We start from the raw sequence: 16,790 nt of genomic DNA on the forward strand, positions 1-16,790 counted from the left end.
AGCCCTGGCTTACCTGTATGTCAGTATTAGTCATTTGCACACTGTGCTCTACCCCTGTAGCAGTAAAGTTACACAAAGGGAAAATCCTCTCAAAGTTAAAGTGCCATTTATCAGTTGTGAGCGATCGGCAAGAAATATTTTATCTTAAGTGAATTGTGTTTAGTAATAAATATGTATAATCACATTAGTATGTAATCAAAACCAGAAGTAAAAACCTTAGTAACCTAAGTAAAAGTTTTCTGATTGATTTGCCGACACCTGTGATTACTGGTGGAAACGCTGAGAATGTCTTAATAATACAAGTCCCAGAGTCCTTATAAATCTGTGTAGCTAAACTTACTGATGCAAATATATTTTGTTTTCAACATGCTGGAGACCGAATGCTCTGCTCTTTTTATTATATCATTACGTGACATCCGAATTTTTAGGGAATATGTTTTCCATGTGTGCATTAAGAACTAGACACAGAATTATACATTTATCAATGTAGGTGTCAAACGAGTTTCTGCAGAGATAATGACTTTTTTAAAGCACTGGCATGCTATTAAATTAAGTGTCTACAGGTTAGGCGCCTCTAACTAGGTTAATGGAAAACACACTAACAGAACATGGCAGCACCTAGTGTTGTCTGTACTTATTCACACCAATGATCCACCTTATCCAACAACAAAGGTGCAAAAGGGGGCAGTGGGGAAGATACTATCATCATCTTTGACATTTACACTCATCGAGCTGTTGCCCTGTGGATGCCTCAGACATGGCTAGTTGATTGCAGCACATAAGACATATAGACCTACAGTACACTTGTATTTTTCACTCTGGTATTTACAAATTATATCTTGTCTGCAGACTTGCACCTTGACAGGAGGCCTTTATCAACTTCCATCCATCATGAGGAACTTTTTTTTGTTGCTCTGTTATATTTCAAAGCATTGACTCAAAACCAGCAATAAATAAAAAGAGAAATTCAGGGAATGACAACAGCGCAATAAACAGCCTTAATGTACGTCATGGAGAAATGCTTCCGTCCCCATTGCATTGCTGATTCTGGCACAGATTAGCATAGCCTGTAAAGAATTGCTCATATCACTAAAACAGGCTATACTAATTAAAGCCAGAATCATCAATTCAGATCTTCGGACACCTTGACCCCTAAAAATGGAAGAGAGGTTTGGTTCCAAGCGAAGCTAAAGTTGGAAACGAATCAAACGTTAGCATCAGATGGTGAGTAGATGAATGGAAGATTTTAAAAAAGCACATGAGAAACTGGATGCTTCCTTTGTATGAAAATGTCAAGAATAACAAAACTTTAAATTCTGAGCTAAATATGACAAAATAAGTCCATTACATACTATCCAAGCAATCTTATTTTCCCTCCTGTTAAGGGGAAAAGGGAATTAAACAGTTTTTGTTTTCACATCACTCAAGCCATTTGTTGGAAATACTTCCAGTTGGCAAATCCCTTTTCCCACTGTGAGTGTTCAACACATGGTTCATTTCAGTTCAGAGCAGCACAGGTCCACAGGACAAATGTCCTCTCATTCTATAAGCAGTCTTTATCATACAGAAGTCATATCTGTGAATTATACTGCACACAATGCATCACACTGTGACCAGCTTCTTAATGATACACTGCTTATAATGGATGGCCTGGTGAAAGACAAATGAGAGGAGTATAAGAAAAAAGGAGAAGAGTGGGGAGGGTGTGGGTGTGAGAGTGAACAACCAAGGAGAGTTAGGAAGGTACAGTATGACAGAAAACAAGTGAACAGAGAACTGCGTTTTGAGATAAGGAAAATATACATTCTGTTTCAGACCAATAAGAATTGCCCAGTGTAGACTAAGCAAAGGATTTCCCACACAGAGGAATACAACAATGACTAGGAAAAATGAGTCAAAAGCTCCAATAATCATCATCCAATGATGATGTTTTACTAGTTTTGACTCTCAGACTTATATGTCAAAGAAATGACATTCCATGTGTTTGGTTTGGTTTGCTCTTTGAAACCTTTGTGAATAAAACTCCTGAGAGTATGCCTGTTTGTCAGAATTGTCCAACTAAAAATTTGCATTCAAGATGCTCTGCTCAGAAGTCTCCATCCTTTACCGTCTTTCTGTGGCTTAGCAAATGTGGAAGCTGTAATAATTTATCATCATAATGATACAGACCTAAGATACAGTGTTCACCAGATACAGTTTACCAATTCATCACCATGGCATTATGATGCATGCCTAGATTTCTATCACTAACTGAAAAGGAAAAATTCCTAACGGGTTGTGTAAACCAAATAACTAAACTGGTATGACAGAAGGTCAAAAGACAAAAGGAAGAAAGTGTGTTTGCTCTTTTTCAAGGTTGTGTTTCAAGGTTTACTGGTGGATTTGGTAAGTAACCTGAGAGATGCTGCCTGCCTGAAATATGCTTATTTTCCTTCTTATTTGGTCTTTTGCCACTGAACTGATGAAGATGTGTGGATTATAAGGGAATTACAAATTCAAATACATCAAATGTGAGTTGCGAGCCCTACTCCTCTTCATTTGTGTATCTGTGGCATACACAATTTGGTTTTGCACCAGACACTGTTGCTGTTGTTATACTGTTGTCATTTACTTCAAGGCCTCAGGATAATATTGTGACATTTATATTAACAAGACTACGAGATTACAGCCATGCTAGCGGCTCTATGAGACTGTACTTAGGCACAGCGGTGCTTTGAGCTAAATGCTAACATCGGCATGCTAAAATGGTAAATGGACTGTAGACTACTTATATAGCGCTTTTCTAGTCTTTCTGACTACTCAAAGCACTTCAGTTCAGATCAAAATGACAATGCTAACATGCTGATGTTTAGCAAGCAATGTTTAGCATGCTTAGTTTCTTAGTTTAGCGTGTTCGCGTGCTAACATTTGTTAGTTAGCACTAAACACAAGTACAACTGAGATGTTAGGAATGTCATTTGTTTTGTAGGTATTTGGTCATAAACCAAAATATTGGACAAATAAAAATAATAATGGCATTAGATGAAAATTTTAGGGAACACCAAAGTTATCATGAGTCATCCTGAGGGGGACATGAATTTTCGAACCCCATTTTAGGGCAATCTATCCAATAGTTGTCAAGACACTTCACTCAAAACCAAAAATGTCAACATCATGGTGCCGCAAGAGAAAAAGTCAGGGGATCATCAAAGTCATTAGGATTCATCCTCTGGAGAAGAGTCTGTACAAAATTTCATGGCAGTCCACAACAGTTGTTGAGATATTTCAGTCTGGACCGAAGCAGTGGACCAACCAATTGACCGGCATGCCCATTCATAGCGCCTACTGTGGCTAAAATTCAGTTTCTTTTGTTGCAAACTTTAACTTCCCCTCACAGTTTCATCAATCTAGCAGTGATACATCAGCAATGTCATTCTTGATCAAATATACATTGGCAGGTCAAATAGTGTATAATAATGTACACAGCTATCACACTAATGTTACGTTAGAGTGACAGAAGCAGAGAGATTGGTAAATTAAACTCAAGAATGGGATACAGAAATTTCCAAATTGATTTAGAAAAGAAACAGAATTAAAGCCTAAAAATCCTTGGCTAAAAGGCAATATTTTTTTTATTCCCTCAAATAAAAACTGCTGCCTTGTTCCAGTCAATAGCTTTCAGTGCTAAAAGAACACTTTCAGTGTGATGGAGTCATTCTGAGATAATAAAATTTAATTAAGTGTCCTGGCTACACTACGGTCTTGCCTTTAAATTGACTGGTTTAAAAAGTTTTTTTTCTGTTTATTTGAGTGCTGTGACCTAAACAAGTATTTCATCATTTGTCCTGCTTGTACTTTACAGAATGTGTGCGATCCAGTAAGACTATAAAGCTTATGAAATGGGTAAATTAGACTAAAATTAAATCATGTTGTTATGTAAAGAAGCTAGATAATATAGGTAGCTTTGATTCAGATTCTAACTGTAGTGTATTTTAGTTTTAATACTTTTAGTTTCCAAGTTAAGTTGCCAGTCAAGAAATATTTCATGTTGTGTGAATATAAATTGTAAAACAACATTTCCAAATTATAGCTAAAGCCATTATAGCCAATAGAAGGAAATGTGTAACAGGTGATATTGTAAAGGATGTATTAAATATTGCAAGCATGTACAGAGGTTAGACTACAGTGCTGTTTCCACCAGTGCATTCCAACTCCTGCAGAATAACATGTCTACTAGTTGACTGAAGAGCTGCATGAATTGAAAGCCACCACATAAAAATATATTTATGCCACAGGAGAAAAGTTGGAGAGATACATCTGGACACTGTCTCCAGCAGGTGTGGGACTGTGTGTTCTGGCCGCTGAAGTGGGAAGGATAATAAAAGAAGGGAATTTTGTGGAGTGAGGGAAAGGAAAAAAAGAATGAAGGTGATGGGGAAAAAATCATGTGTATCAGGTGTTTTCTTCAGATTGCATAATTTCTCCTTTAGCTTTCACTATGAGCATAATATAAGGAAATTGACATAATAATCACAACATACAAGTGGGTGGTGGGTGCAGAAAAGGCTATTAGGACAGCTGTGCCTCACTTCATGTACTAAAATGTTCCAATACACAAATTGAACAACACTTAACCTGCAGGTGGTAGCTGAACACATTTCCACAGTTAAGCAGAAACTGCAAAGGATAAAAAAGGAACTCCAACATCATTAGAGCTTAGGGTAAAGATTACGAAGGTGTTATGATCAGAATCAGAAATACTTTATTGATCCCCGAGGGGAAACTCTTTTGTTACAGCTGCTCACTATCACGTCAGTGCACACAGGAATAGACGTACTAAGCAAATCTAAATATAATACACTATAATACATGGATTTAGAGGTTGATAGGTTGATAAGTATGCATGGTATAATAATACAATGTAATAATATGGGAATAAGTAATAGTGCAATAATGAGTACTGTCAAGTTAAGTGTAGCTTATTAAGATGATTATGAGACAGTTGATATTGCACAGCAGTAATAGAAGTATGAATAGCTTTACAGCTGCAGTATGAATGCAGATGTAAAAGATCATATTGAGGAGATAAGGCAGAAAGCCTAAAGGGTACTGTGGGCACACAGTTTATATACTGTAGCTCACAAATCCTAATATTAAAGGTGTGGTGATAAGGTTGGTATGTTTCCTTGGCTAATGCAGTCATAGGCAGTATAGGAGATACAAATATCAAAGTTAAAGATGTTGGAGAGGTTGGTTTTATGGCTTTGTAGGAGTATAGAGTTTACGATACCAACAAGGTGATAATGACATTTTAAAAAAACACCCAAAAGGTATAATAAGTGCTCAGATATTATAGAACAGGTACACCAAAGGTAAAGAAGATCAGTGCTGAGCAAAGGGCAAGCTTTTTGCAGCAGGAAAACTCAATCACAGAAAAGACAGATTGGTATGGAGCAAACATATTGACAGAAAGAGGCAGCAATTTGAGCCAATGCTGCCTTTGGACAAAGAGGTCTTTGGATGAGCTGCTTAAATGCAGGAAAGGGACTTGGCTACAGGGTTGTGCAATATGGTAGGAAAACAAATTAGACTCATTACATGCAACATAATATGTGCCATCACCCTCCCAACCTCAGTGGGTGAGTGAGTGAATGTGAGAAAAGACTAGAGACTTGAATACTTGAGAATAGCAATGCAAATAATAATCTGCAATTATTACTAAGTATTAAAAACACCAGTTGCATCAAAACAGTGCAATAGCCACTCATAAGGTATATGTTATTATACAGAGCAACATATCTTGTTTTACACTTTACATTTTCTGTATTTTATAATGTGTTACCATTATAAAATTACAACATATCACAAATGTGTACCATGTAAAGCATCTATAGCATGGGAATGAGACAGCATTCAGTCTTGACATGACAGCACCTCTAGGCTCTGACTCCAGAATAAAAAAGTAATCAGAAACAATGTCACAGCTGAGGGTCTGCAGTGTCGCAGCTGTGGTACGTTTCCTTTCGTTAACATCCATGACTTCTTCAATCTGTTCCCAGAGGCTGCACCTCATACCCACATGGGCCAGTGGCATGTCCAAACTTTTTTGAATGGGGTGGCCCAAGTGGGGCACTGAAGTACGTGCCCGCCTCACGCAGCCACGCACATCTGAATAGCATTAATTTACCATTTCTGTTTCCACTACTCATATCTACTTCAGTTACTAACATTACAGTATATTACAGTTTCTTACATGTGTCTTCTCCTGTGTTTAGATTTTTAATTATGAAGATAAATAGACCTACCAATCACAACACAACAGAGTGGCACCATACAAATGTTTTATTGCTGCCTCTCAGTTTTAAGACTGAATAGCACCTATAAACGAAAGTCCGGTTTACTCGACAAACAGTTGGTTCGAACTAAGATCCTGCCTCTAACCGGGCAGATAGCCAATCATAGCTTAGGATAATAGGGTGGTGCATCTATTTCAGCAACACTTTGCACACGTAACATGCTTCTCAAGTGCTGCAATTGGTTAAACACTTTATTTGTATGTCAGTGCTGGGGGCCGAGAGGCTGTCCAAATGCTGTTCCATAAGATCCAAACAGACACTCTACACTTAAAAATATTATGCAAACCAAAGCAATACAGAAACTATAGGCACTATACAAAATATCTGTTAGACAATTCTTTTTCAAGTGCACAATGAACAGTTGTTGAGTAAGTGTAAAAATATATGTGGGAAGCATGGAATGTTGAAATAAAGTGTAGAATAATATGGTTCTTTCAAACATGTCTATACTGTTTTACTAATTTTAGCGTACGCCTTATTTACTATTCAGTGTGCTGCTGTGTTATGTAAATATAAAAAAAACAGATTCGAACTCTGGAATTGACAAATACTAAATATTTAATTAGTTGGATCAGGATTTGGACAAAAAAAAAAGTAATAACAAGTAGTGCATTCCTAGAAAACACACATCCTTGATAAATGCTTCCACACATCTAGCTCAAATTGAAAAACTATTAATGAAGACTGAGATACCCATTTGGCACAGCTGAGCAGTTTTTAAGGAGACTGAAAACAAACACTGCAGTGTTTTAAAAAGCCCTAATCCTGCTACAGTTTCATCAAAACACTGTGTGGACAGTAAATAATCTTCAGCAGAGTAAGCTTAGTGTGTGTAAGTGTGTGTGTCTGTGTGTGTGCGTGTGTGTGTGTGTGTGCATCCATCCATGTGTGTATTAATCGACTTGTTAGATCAGAGATTTCCTAACTTAGTCTCTGTATGTGCCTCTGAGTGCTGCAGCTCAATACCAAATAGATTTTTTATATTGTTTGAAGTATTATAATGCAGGACTTCACTGCCTAATTAAGTCCCACTGAACTGGTTTTCCTCACTATATCTCACCTTTTGTTCTTATAAACACGCCATCAGTTTGATTTTGAGAGACATGGTTAGGCTATCCAGCAAGAAACAGCAGACAGATTATGACGGAGACTGAATAAAAAAGTGGAGTAAATGCAAAAATTCTGTATGTAGTTATGATTAATTCAGAACTTTTAAAACATCTATATCTTTCCTACAGAAATAAGCATTTTGGATCCATGCGGGAATTAAGAGTAGCTTCTATAGATCTGCTGTGCAGTGTGATTTTACACTTCTGCAAAAAAACATGTTTTTAATGATGAAGAAAATTCCTGTAATTACTGTAATTTCTAAATAGAAACTAGACTTCATTAAATTAAATTAGACAGAAGAACATGTATTAACATTTCTGGAATATCAATATACTCCTGTGTTGACAGGATTTCTCCAGTTACCTCTTCAATTGTGGGTTTCAGATAAACAAAATTCCTCAAAACATTTCAAAACTTAAATAAATGATTACAATCTGCCACTTAACATCGTGAATGTCTACTAAACTCTAACAATGTAACCAATAGTTGAAACAGATAAGATAGATGAAATGTAGGGAGAACACAATACTTTAAGAAATTAGGTGACAGAAATGTTTTATCTGTGCCTTCTTACACTCTCACGCCCAACAGTGTTAATCCATATCTCTTGTATAACCAATTCAATGCACACTGACTGAATTATATCCAGTGCTCAAGTGCTTTTAACCACTACTGCTGTTGTACCCACACTCACAGATGTGCTGGGTGACAAACTGTAAACCCAATGAACTCTGTTTGGAGTAACAGCATTTACACTATACATATGCATCATTTCTTCCGTGACAAATGAGCCATGCCTTTGGCAAGTAAAAAAAAAATTTTTTTTTTAAATTTTCATTATGTTTGCTTGATTTTAATGTTTATTTGTGTTAGTTTCACTTACAGAGATTGCATTGATTATAGCCTGAGGTTCTCTACTCTCAAATGAATTCAAGTCTGCTATCAATCATCACTTGTAGTGTAAAACCTGATTTCCATAAAGCGGGACTCTCGCCAAAGGCTACTTCATTTCATACAAAGTTTAGAGTTGAAGGTAATATTTTATCACAGAACAAGCTTTGTAGCATGATGCACCACGTAGATAGTACTATCACAAAAAATCAGCACTGTGTCTGTTACACTCAGGAGATGAATTTTATTATTTTCAAACAAGGTTATAGTTTTCTAACTCTTGGCATTTGTTTTCATTCAGAAAACAAAGACGAATGTGAACACAACAGCTTTTTATGTGTGGTCAGGATCACTCATGAACCAAATGTTTTGTGGCAAGTTTTAGGCCATGGATTAATAAATAAAGCATAACCTACACTGTGGACATATAAAACATTCTACTAGATTTACTGTTTTTATTTTGTCACTATGTTTTCCACCTAGTTGAAATCAGCCCTTTACATGTGCTGTAAGTCTTTTGGCACACTAGAGAGTAAATCACAGAAATACCAGACCTGGATGACTGTATGTCTGCTGCTAGATCACAAGTGGCAATTCACGCTGTACAACCAAAATCCCAGCCTCTCCAATTCTGGATCTAACTCACATATCCATTTCAGTTGCAGAGGAACTGCCTACCTCCTGTGGCACTAATAATTTACCTTCAATGACATTTCTAGAGTTCTTATTTTAAATCAAACCACACATATGCTATGTTCATGCAGCACAGCTGACAATATCCCAAGCTCTCTATTTCTCTGGGCCCCTAAACACATTGCACATTATTACGCATCACATTTATTATTATTATTAGTAGTAGTAGTAGAAGTAGTGGTATTGGTGTTTTGGTGGTTGTTGATGTCAGGCTATTATTATTATTATTATGTTTGTTTATTTTTTCGGTCTTGCGTGTGCTGATTTTAGTTTCCACAGGTAATAACTTACAGATGGTTTGCACTCACCACTGAGGACTGCTGCCCTATATGGGCCTTTGCTTATGCTAATAACAAACTGCCTGGAATGTGCATCCAAATTAAGATCAAACATGATTCACCAACATTTTCACATGGGTACTTACAATGTAGTGGTCTGCACTGGTTTAATGAATGACACAGGGTTGTATTACTCTCTTTTTCAGATTTAACAAATTCATTTTAAGAATAAGTCTGGTGATATGCTATAGTTTTCTTATTGTCAACAAAGCCTATGAAAACACCAAAACCAACAATGCATTGATCCTACTAACAAGTATTGCTTGAGCCACACCATTGCACTGGGTTCACTAATAACAATTAACATGGGCACTGTAGTCAATTTTGAGTCAATCCCACATAAACCATCCTGCTGCCAGAAATACTCACAAGAACACCAAGTGTGTATTAATCCGCGTCTGAAAATAGTTCCGAACAAATACACCATTTACTCTTGTCTGACTAAAGTTTACTACAGGCTACAGTGCCCAGCTAATTTAGGAAATGACTGAGCCTTTTTTTGAAATAAAATAAAATAATATATTTTTGAGCTTTGTTTTTCAGTAGGAACGAATGGGGTTGGAGCCACAGACAGCGTAGGGCAGTTAAAAAGTATTGAGAGATGGACAAGAACATGGTTTTGGTCTTTTTGATGGTATTTGGGTTTTTTACATCTTTTTTATAGAGCATTTATATTTCACAAACATTTCACGTATGCATTCAATACTCTTAACTGCATGCAGTATTGAAGTCATTAGGAAGTTAAATAAAGTAATAGGCACAGAGGTGATATCTAAATAAAATAAACAGATAGAATAAAGAACTGTCTAAATACAAAAAATATATTGGGATAAGAAAAAATACTGGGTTGAAGGCCCCCCTCCCTATAAACCCCCCATCCTTAAATTCCCATAATACTCTCATACTTACCCCTTAGTCCCCACCCCCTAATACAAAACATTTGTGAATTAGGTCATATATCTAGTTGAAGCACAGCCATCACTCAGTTTGGATATCAGAGTGGCAGTAGTTAGACGTGTCATTATGAAACACAAACATGCAAGGAGACAATTTAAGTCTTTAATGACTGATCATTACCCATCACTGTATCTTTTTCATACTCATGCTCACACACAAACAAACACAAACATAGAGGCATAAACTGGTGCATTTCGTTCAAAGACTTATTGATCCTATTGAAGGCTATTTCAGATAAACTACCAGTGTAGACTTTGGTCAAAGAAGAAAAAGACTTACCCTTAATTAAGAAATAAAGATTTCTTCTTTGTTTTCACTTGAAAGGATATCGCAACTTAGGCCAAAGGGGAAAATGACAATTCTTAAGCATGGATGAGTCAATCAATGCTTCAGGGAGGAAAAAACTTCCACATTGAACACTATTTTTCAAAGGCAGTGATGATGAAAGCAGAGAAAATACGTTAGATAATGTGTTCTGTTCAAGAGGACTTCATTTAAAATGTCTTACGTGGGGGTCTCCAACACGTCGCTTGCAAGTTACCTGTTGGGTAAATTTCTATCCAATCAAATTCACAGATATTCTGCCCCCTTCTGACATAAAATGATTTTTTGATTATCAGCTGTCAATTAAACAAGTTACGCTGCTTTCAAGTTTGGTTACATCAGTGATGCACAAATGTGAAGGGAAGTGATGTAATACAGTGATATGTGGACAGGCAGAAAATTTGTAATATTGTTTGCTTTCTATGACATTAATATTATGGGAATTTAATAGTGTGAGTGTGACACATTGAAAATATAAAGAAATGCATACAGAAAAAAGTATGTTTAACAATAAATTAAACTTAATTTCTCAATTCTTAAATGTAGGTGTTGCTTTGTTTCTTTAATATACACACACAGAGAAATATGTGTGTTTAAGTAGTGTTCATGTTTTTATACAAAATGTGAGTGTTGGATGTCAACATTTTGAAAATGTTCACACAAAAGAAGCTTATTCAGCTAGTTTGGGTGGATATCAGCTATGTGAATAAATGTTACTAATAATATAAAACATGAGTAGCTCTCAGCCACTTTCATTTTGTCAAATTAGCTCTCAGAGGAAAAAAGGTTGGAAAGACCCCTGGTCTAACATGAACATTAGCAAAAGGCTCGGAGCTGCACATCCTGCCAAACCTTGACGGGGGGGGGGGGGGTCCATTTGTGAATACAAGGGATTCTCTGACACTTAACTCACCAAATGTTTTGGGGAGGTGAAGTGTCTGGAGGTCACCTTTCAGCGGAGTGCCTTATGGTGTCCATGCGGTCTACTGGGGGTGCGCGATTATCCTCCTCCGGTCGGATCATGGCGTCTGGAAGGCAGACAGGGAGCAAGGGGGCAGAGGGAGAAGGAGAGGGCAGGAGAGAATGATTTAAAGATGATGTGTCCAAACTAGGAAGTGGAACACCTATAGCACACTGACTTTTTTAGCATTTGAAATGGAGGGCAAGCTTCTACAGGTGGGAAAGACCATAACACTATGTCACTGCCAAATAGCTCATATTGCTCTCAGTAATCTACCTCTTCATCTGCAGCAGTGTTAAAATATTTCTTCATGCTTTATTTATGCAATATGTTTTAATCAAGGGTCTACTCGAGTACTGTAGCTACCATTCCCCACTGGATAATATCTGTCAAAGGGAAGAATGGCATGTCTTCATGTCTAGGGAAGTGTTCATGCCTTATATAGTCTTGGTCTAGTAGAGTTGCCTGCTGCACATAGCTGGATCTAGCCAGGGGCTAAGGAAGCAGACCATATGAGAGCTCATTAAAACAGTCTTCAAGTCTTAAGCGACAAATATGAATGTACTACCAAAAAAAAAAAATAGCTTGCCATTAAAAATAATCAAAAGTAATGGAGCAGTTCCCAGACTGAAAAAGATTTTTATTAAAAAAGGAAGTCATAGCTGGCTTGGATGGGTAAATGAAAAAGGGTGACAGAGTGGAGGACAGTCAGTGCAGGGGCTCCATATTGATATTCAAACAATTCAGAAACACCTCCAGTATTGTGAAACAAATGAATAGACTACTCTTTTTTTTGTGTAACACTAACAAATTACACCTTAACGGTCAATTGAGGAAACATTTCTCTTCTAAAGGGAAGTTGCATGACATTTCTGGGGGAGGACGATTCTCTTTACATTGACATCTTTTTTTTTAGTAACACTGACATTTTCACTGACTGCATGAAGACTGAACTAAAAATACACCAATTTAAATTAAAATCCACAACTGTTTTCTTTTTACAAAAGGCATTCTAACAAGATGGAGCACTTCATCCTAATACTGACGACCTCACTTGGCCTATGTGCTCCAAATTTTTGCTGAGTCTGCAGGGGCTCAGCAAAGTGAGCCATAAAGAGGACTGAACGAGACAATTAACCATTTTCAAGTTCACTTTAAATCTGTAACAAGACTTGATCTGAGTCTCAATTTGCATGAAATACCCTATGAATGAGGGGGCTTTTCCCACAATAATATGAACTAGTAATTATCCAGATAGTGTGAATGTACAATAGCTCATTATCAAACTGAAACAGAAATGTGTCATACAGTACATGTGAAGGCTACTCCTTTAAAGTAGCAGATAAAAGGTCAAGTAATTATATACGCTTTAGTTCTCAGCCTCACAGCAAATTATTCTGAAGAAGAAGATGTTGAAGGGCTCATTTTCAAAACTGTGAGCAATATAAAAAGAAACTCGTGTTTAATCAGCAAACTTTTGTTATATGTGAAAATACCCATCCATACAATGGCCATCTGGAAGGCACAGGGCAAATCACAAAACAATGAGACAATTCCCTGCACTGAAAATAAAATGTGCGGTATTTGTGTGTCGGGAGGCAGAAACAGATCTTGTTCTGGTTGTTGCTATGGCCACTACTACAACAGGATGAATGTTCAAAATTGTGACAATGTGGGGATTTCAATTGTTTTGCATCAGCTATTTGTAAATCCATTACTAAGTTTGTGTGTAAAGTCCTTCCTAAGTTCTTAGCAACCACTAGCTAGTTTCAAAATGGTGTTTAACTAAATCAGGTTGCACCATTAAAACCTAAGAAATGTCTTGGCTAATAAAGACTTAATGTGTAATGTGTAAAACGGTTGCTAGGAAACACCTGTAGTGCCGTCCAATCAAAAGCAATCAGCTATGTAAACAGGAACTCACTGTAACATCACACACTGTAACAACTTCCAAAGATTACGGTTTTAGGGGACAAACAATAAATTAAACTTAATTTCTCAATTCTTAAATGTAGGTGTTTCTTTAATATACACACACAGAGAAATATGTATACGTGTGTTTCAGAAGTGTTCATGCAGTTTAGAATGAGTGGGAAATATCTGATTATGCTAACCTGGCTAGTTATTAGGTCATTATGAAAACATTAATGGCATAACATTTGAGGTATGTTGTGTTACATTTGTAAAATGTAATTTAAATTTTCACAGTTTAAACAGCATTTTATCATGTGTCAGGTCAGATGTGTTGACTATATTCCATTTTATCTTGTTCATTTATCACTTGGTTCAGTTAGTTATGTAACAGTTACACCTGCCAGTTACTGGGTGTAAATATTTATAATTAAATAGCTCAGATTAAACACTGAAAATCTCACTTTCACTCACAGTTCCACTTCTCTCTTCCTCCTAAATGGAGCCCCTTATCTCACCGAGCTATAGTCCAATATAAATCTAGCAAAGCTCTTCAAATTTATTGGCCGAAAATACATTGATATCACCTTTCACTGACTGTTTATCCTTCCGTGTGAGCACAGCAACGCAAGAACAACTACACAGACCCTAAAAAACTGCCTTTGATTAATGTTTTTTGGGATTTATCTTATAAGAGTAAAATACGCAGTGTCGGGTTGATTTAAGATCTGTGAGTTCTGTTGGGGCATGAAAAAATATGGAGCTCAAACTTTATTGAATGCTTAGGCAAAAGGGAAAGAATGTTTACTGAGCATGCTTCTGATATTAACTATCAAGCAACATCTTAACCTTGCAGCAAATACTTTATCCCAGCGCGGTAAATGCTACAAATGACTCTGTATCTAATTGCCTGCTTGTAAGGGCATTGCCAGAGCCTCTGTGCCTCAGTGTCTTACAAATGGCTTTTTTTTTTATGAAGTGATAGTGCGGAGGAGTGTATATTGTCTCCAGCTGTAACACTGCATACAGGAATGTGTAGGAGCAAGGCAGTTTTTGTGTGTGTGTGTGTGTGTGTGCGTGTGTGTGTGTGTGTGAGAGAGAGAGAGAGAGAGAGAGAGAGAGAGAGAGAGTGAGAGAGAGGGGCAAAAAGACAGAAACATACAGAAAGAGAGACAGAAAAGGACAGAAAGTGTGTGTTTCTTATGGTAGAATCACAGTTGAGACTCAGCCAAGGTCATCCTCTTACTTATGACATACATGGAGCCAGACTGAGCCTCTCACTTGGACGCTCTCCATCTGCTCCCACTGATAAGACCGGCTACTTCATGTACAGCAGGCAGACACCACGGCTCTGCATTGTGTGGATATAGTGTGATTAAAACCACATTAAGATTCTCTTGGATCGCAATAAAGACAGAGCGTTTTCTCACACATACAGTACATCCCTTTAAAAAAAGAAGGGCTTCAACATTTAGTTTAGATGTTCTGTTATAATACATCTACCAGGATACATGACTAAAAAGAAGACTTCTCTGGTGCATCTTTTTAATACTTGCAGGTGCATTTTTTAAATATGTAATGATGGACTGGTGTAGCAACGGTCCATCTACGAGCTATTGTAAAGCAGAGGAAGCACATTGGAGTTGCACGTACTGCTCAGTAGAGAATTATTTGGCTAAAGGACCTTTCCAGCCACAAAGGTGGACAGGGATATTATGTTAATTGGTTTATGCATGTCAGCTGGGAAACTCAATTGCAGGATATCAAAGAGGCCTGAAACAGCTTAACCCAAATAAGACCTTAACCGGACTGCCAACAGTCCACATATTTTTCCTCAGTGTCTTCTGAAGCTCATGTAAAATGGGAGAGGTTAATAGGTGTACTTCGTTGACCAGCAGGATTGCTTTGCTTTGTCCTGATCAGCACTCTGTGAGCTAAAGCTTTAAAAATTATCAGAGACAACTAAAATATATCTTTGTGGCACATCTGTGAAGACACATTTCAGGTCGTTTTTTTCTGAAAGCCTTCCGTTGTGTTGTACCACATGAATTCAAAACTAGGGCTTGGTTAAGGACAGCAGCTCTAAAGAGAAATATGGGTCATAATAAATACTGTATGGGTAAGACATGACTTTTCATTACAGAGATTAGATAAGCAATATGTTGGTGCCAGTGTTAAACAAATGCATGATGATGTAAGAGACACAGTGTTTAAGAAAGTAGCAATAAAGAAATGAAGTCATGTTTGCTGTACTTCGAGGATGGTAAAGTTACAGGCATTTCTGCAATTAAAATGAACTGACAGCTCAGTCAGTCAGTTGTCTGTACATGACTTTCAGCTTGCATATCAGACAAATTGTGTATTTGCGTATCACACTAACAAAAAACAGGTTCATACATTAATAAACCTCAGAATCTTTGACAGCCACATGACACAATGCACAATGTTTTCTTCATTAAACTTTCACATTGTTAAATTGAGTACTTTTTTTTAGCCATCTGCTAAAACACTGCCATTTATACACACACACACACACACACACACACACACACACACACACACACACACACACACACACCTTCCCCAGTGGTCTTGTAAAGGGATATATCCCAAACTTCAAACGAATGGCCAAACTCCAGGCAAGCTTCTGTGATGCCGAGAAGTTCACGGACTGATCACCATAACTACCGCTGATAATCTCAACATGCAATGCTTCCTTAAATGAGCCTTAGCCCATGGAGGTGGACCAATTGGCAGGAAATGAGGCCAAATTGATTGGGAAACAGATGGAAGAGTAGCAGCCGCTATGAAGCCCATGAGGCTGTAAAGGGAGGAAAGAGATGAGGGGTGAAGATGAAAATGAGACAGAGAGAACGAGAGCGGATAGCTTCAAATGAAGGCCAGATAAAATTAACTAAACATGACTTTTAAAAGCTTATGACAGAACAAAGCAATTTCCTCTTTAAAATCAATGAACTGAATCTATATTTGTCTAGGTAGCCGTCGCTTCAAGAGCAGAAAGTACAACTTTGAGCAGTGACATTCACATCTGTCAGTAACACATTTGAACAAACTTATCTGCTTCAAGAAGTTAAAAACATTGAAAGTGATCTGTAACATTGTTATTTGCTGTGTATTCTTATGTAATCTTTCCAAGAAACAAGACAAGAAAAAAACAGAGAGGCCTTGAAAATTTGCCAAAAGCAAAGCATTCTCGCCCTCTTACATTTGTTAAAAGTCATCTTTCTAAAGAGTTCCGCACAGAGACAA

General features: G+C 37.2%; 1 protein-coding gene across 7 annotated transcripts in view; it reads right to left on the minus strand.

Moving 5' to 3' along the window:
- Positions 1-16,790, minus strand: part of chrm3a (cholinergic receptor, muscarinic 3a) — a 78,383-nt gene that overhangs the window by 40,163 nt on the left and 21,430 nt on the right. For 4 of the 7 annotated variants that reach the window (XR_006379956.1, XM_044215047.1, XM_044215048.1 and 1 more), the window contains exon 2: positions 11,562-11,676. The exons of the other annotated variants lie outside the window; for them this stretch is intronic. The gene's annotated coding sequence lies outside the window, so the exon portion shown is untranslated. The remainder of the gene's footprint in view (positions 1-11,561; positions 11,677-16,790) is intronic. 7 annotated transcript variants of the gene reach the window in all.

Source organism: Siniperca chuatsi, linkage group LG11 (genome assembly GCF_020085105.1).
Source record: "Siniperca chuatsi isolate FFG_IHB_CAS linkage group LG11, ASM2008510v1, whole genome shotgun sequence".
Taxonomy (NCBI): domain Eukaryota; kingdom Metazoa; phylum Chordata; class Actinopteri; order Centrarchiformes; family Sinipercidae; genus Siniperca; species Siniperca chuatsi.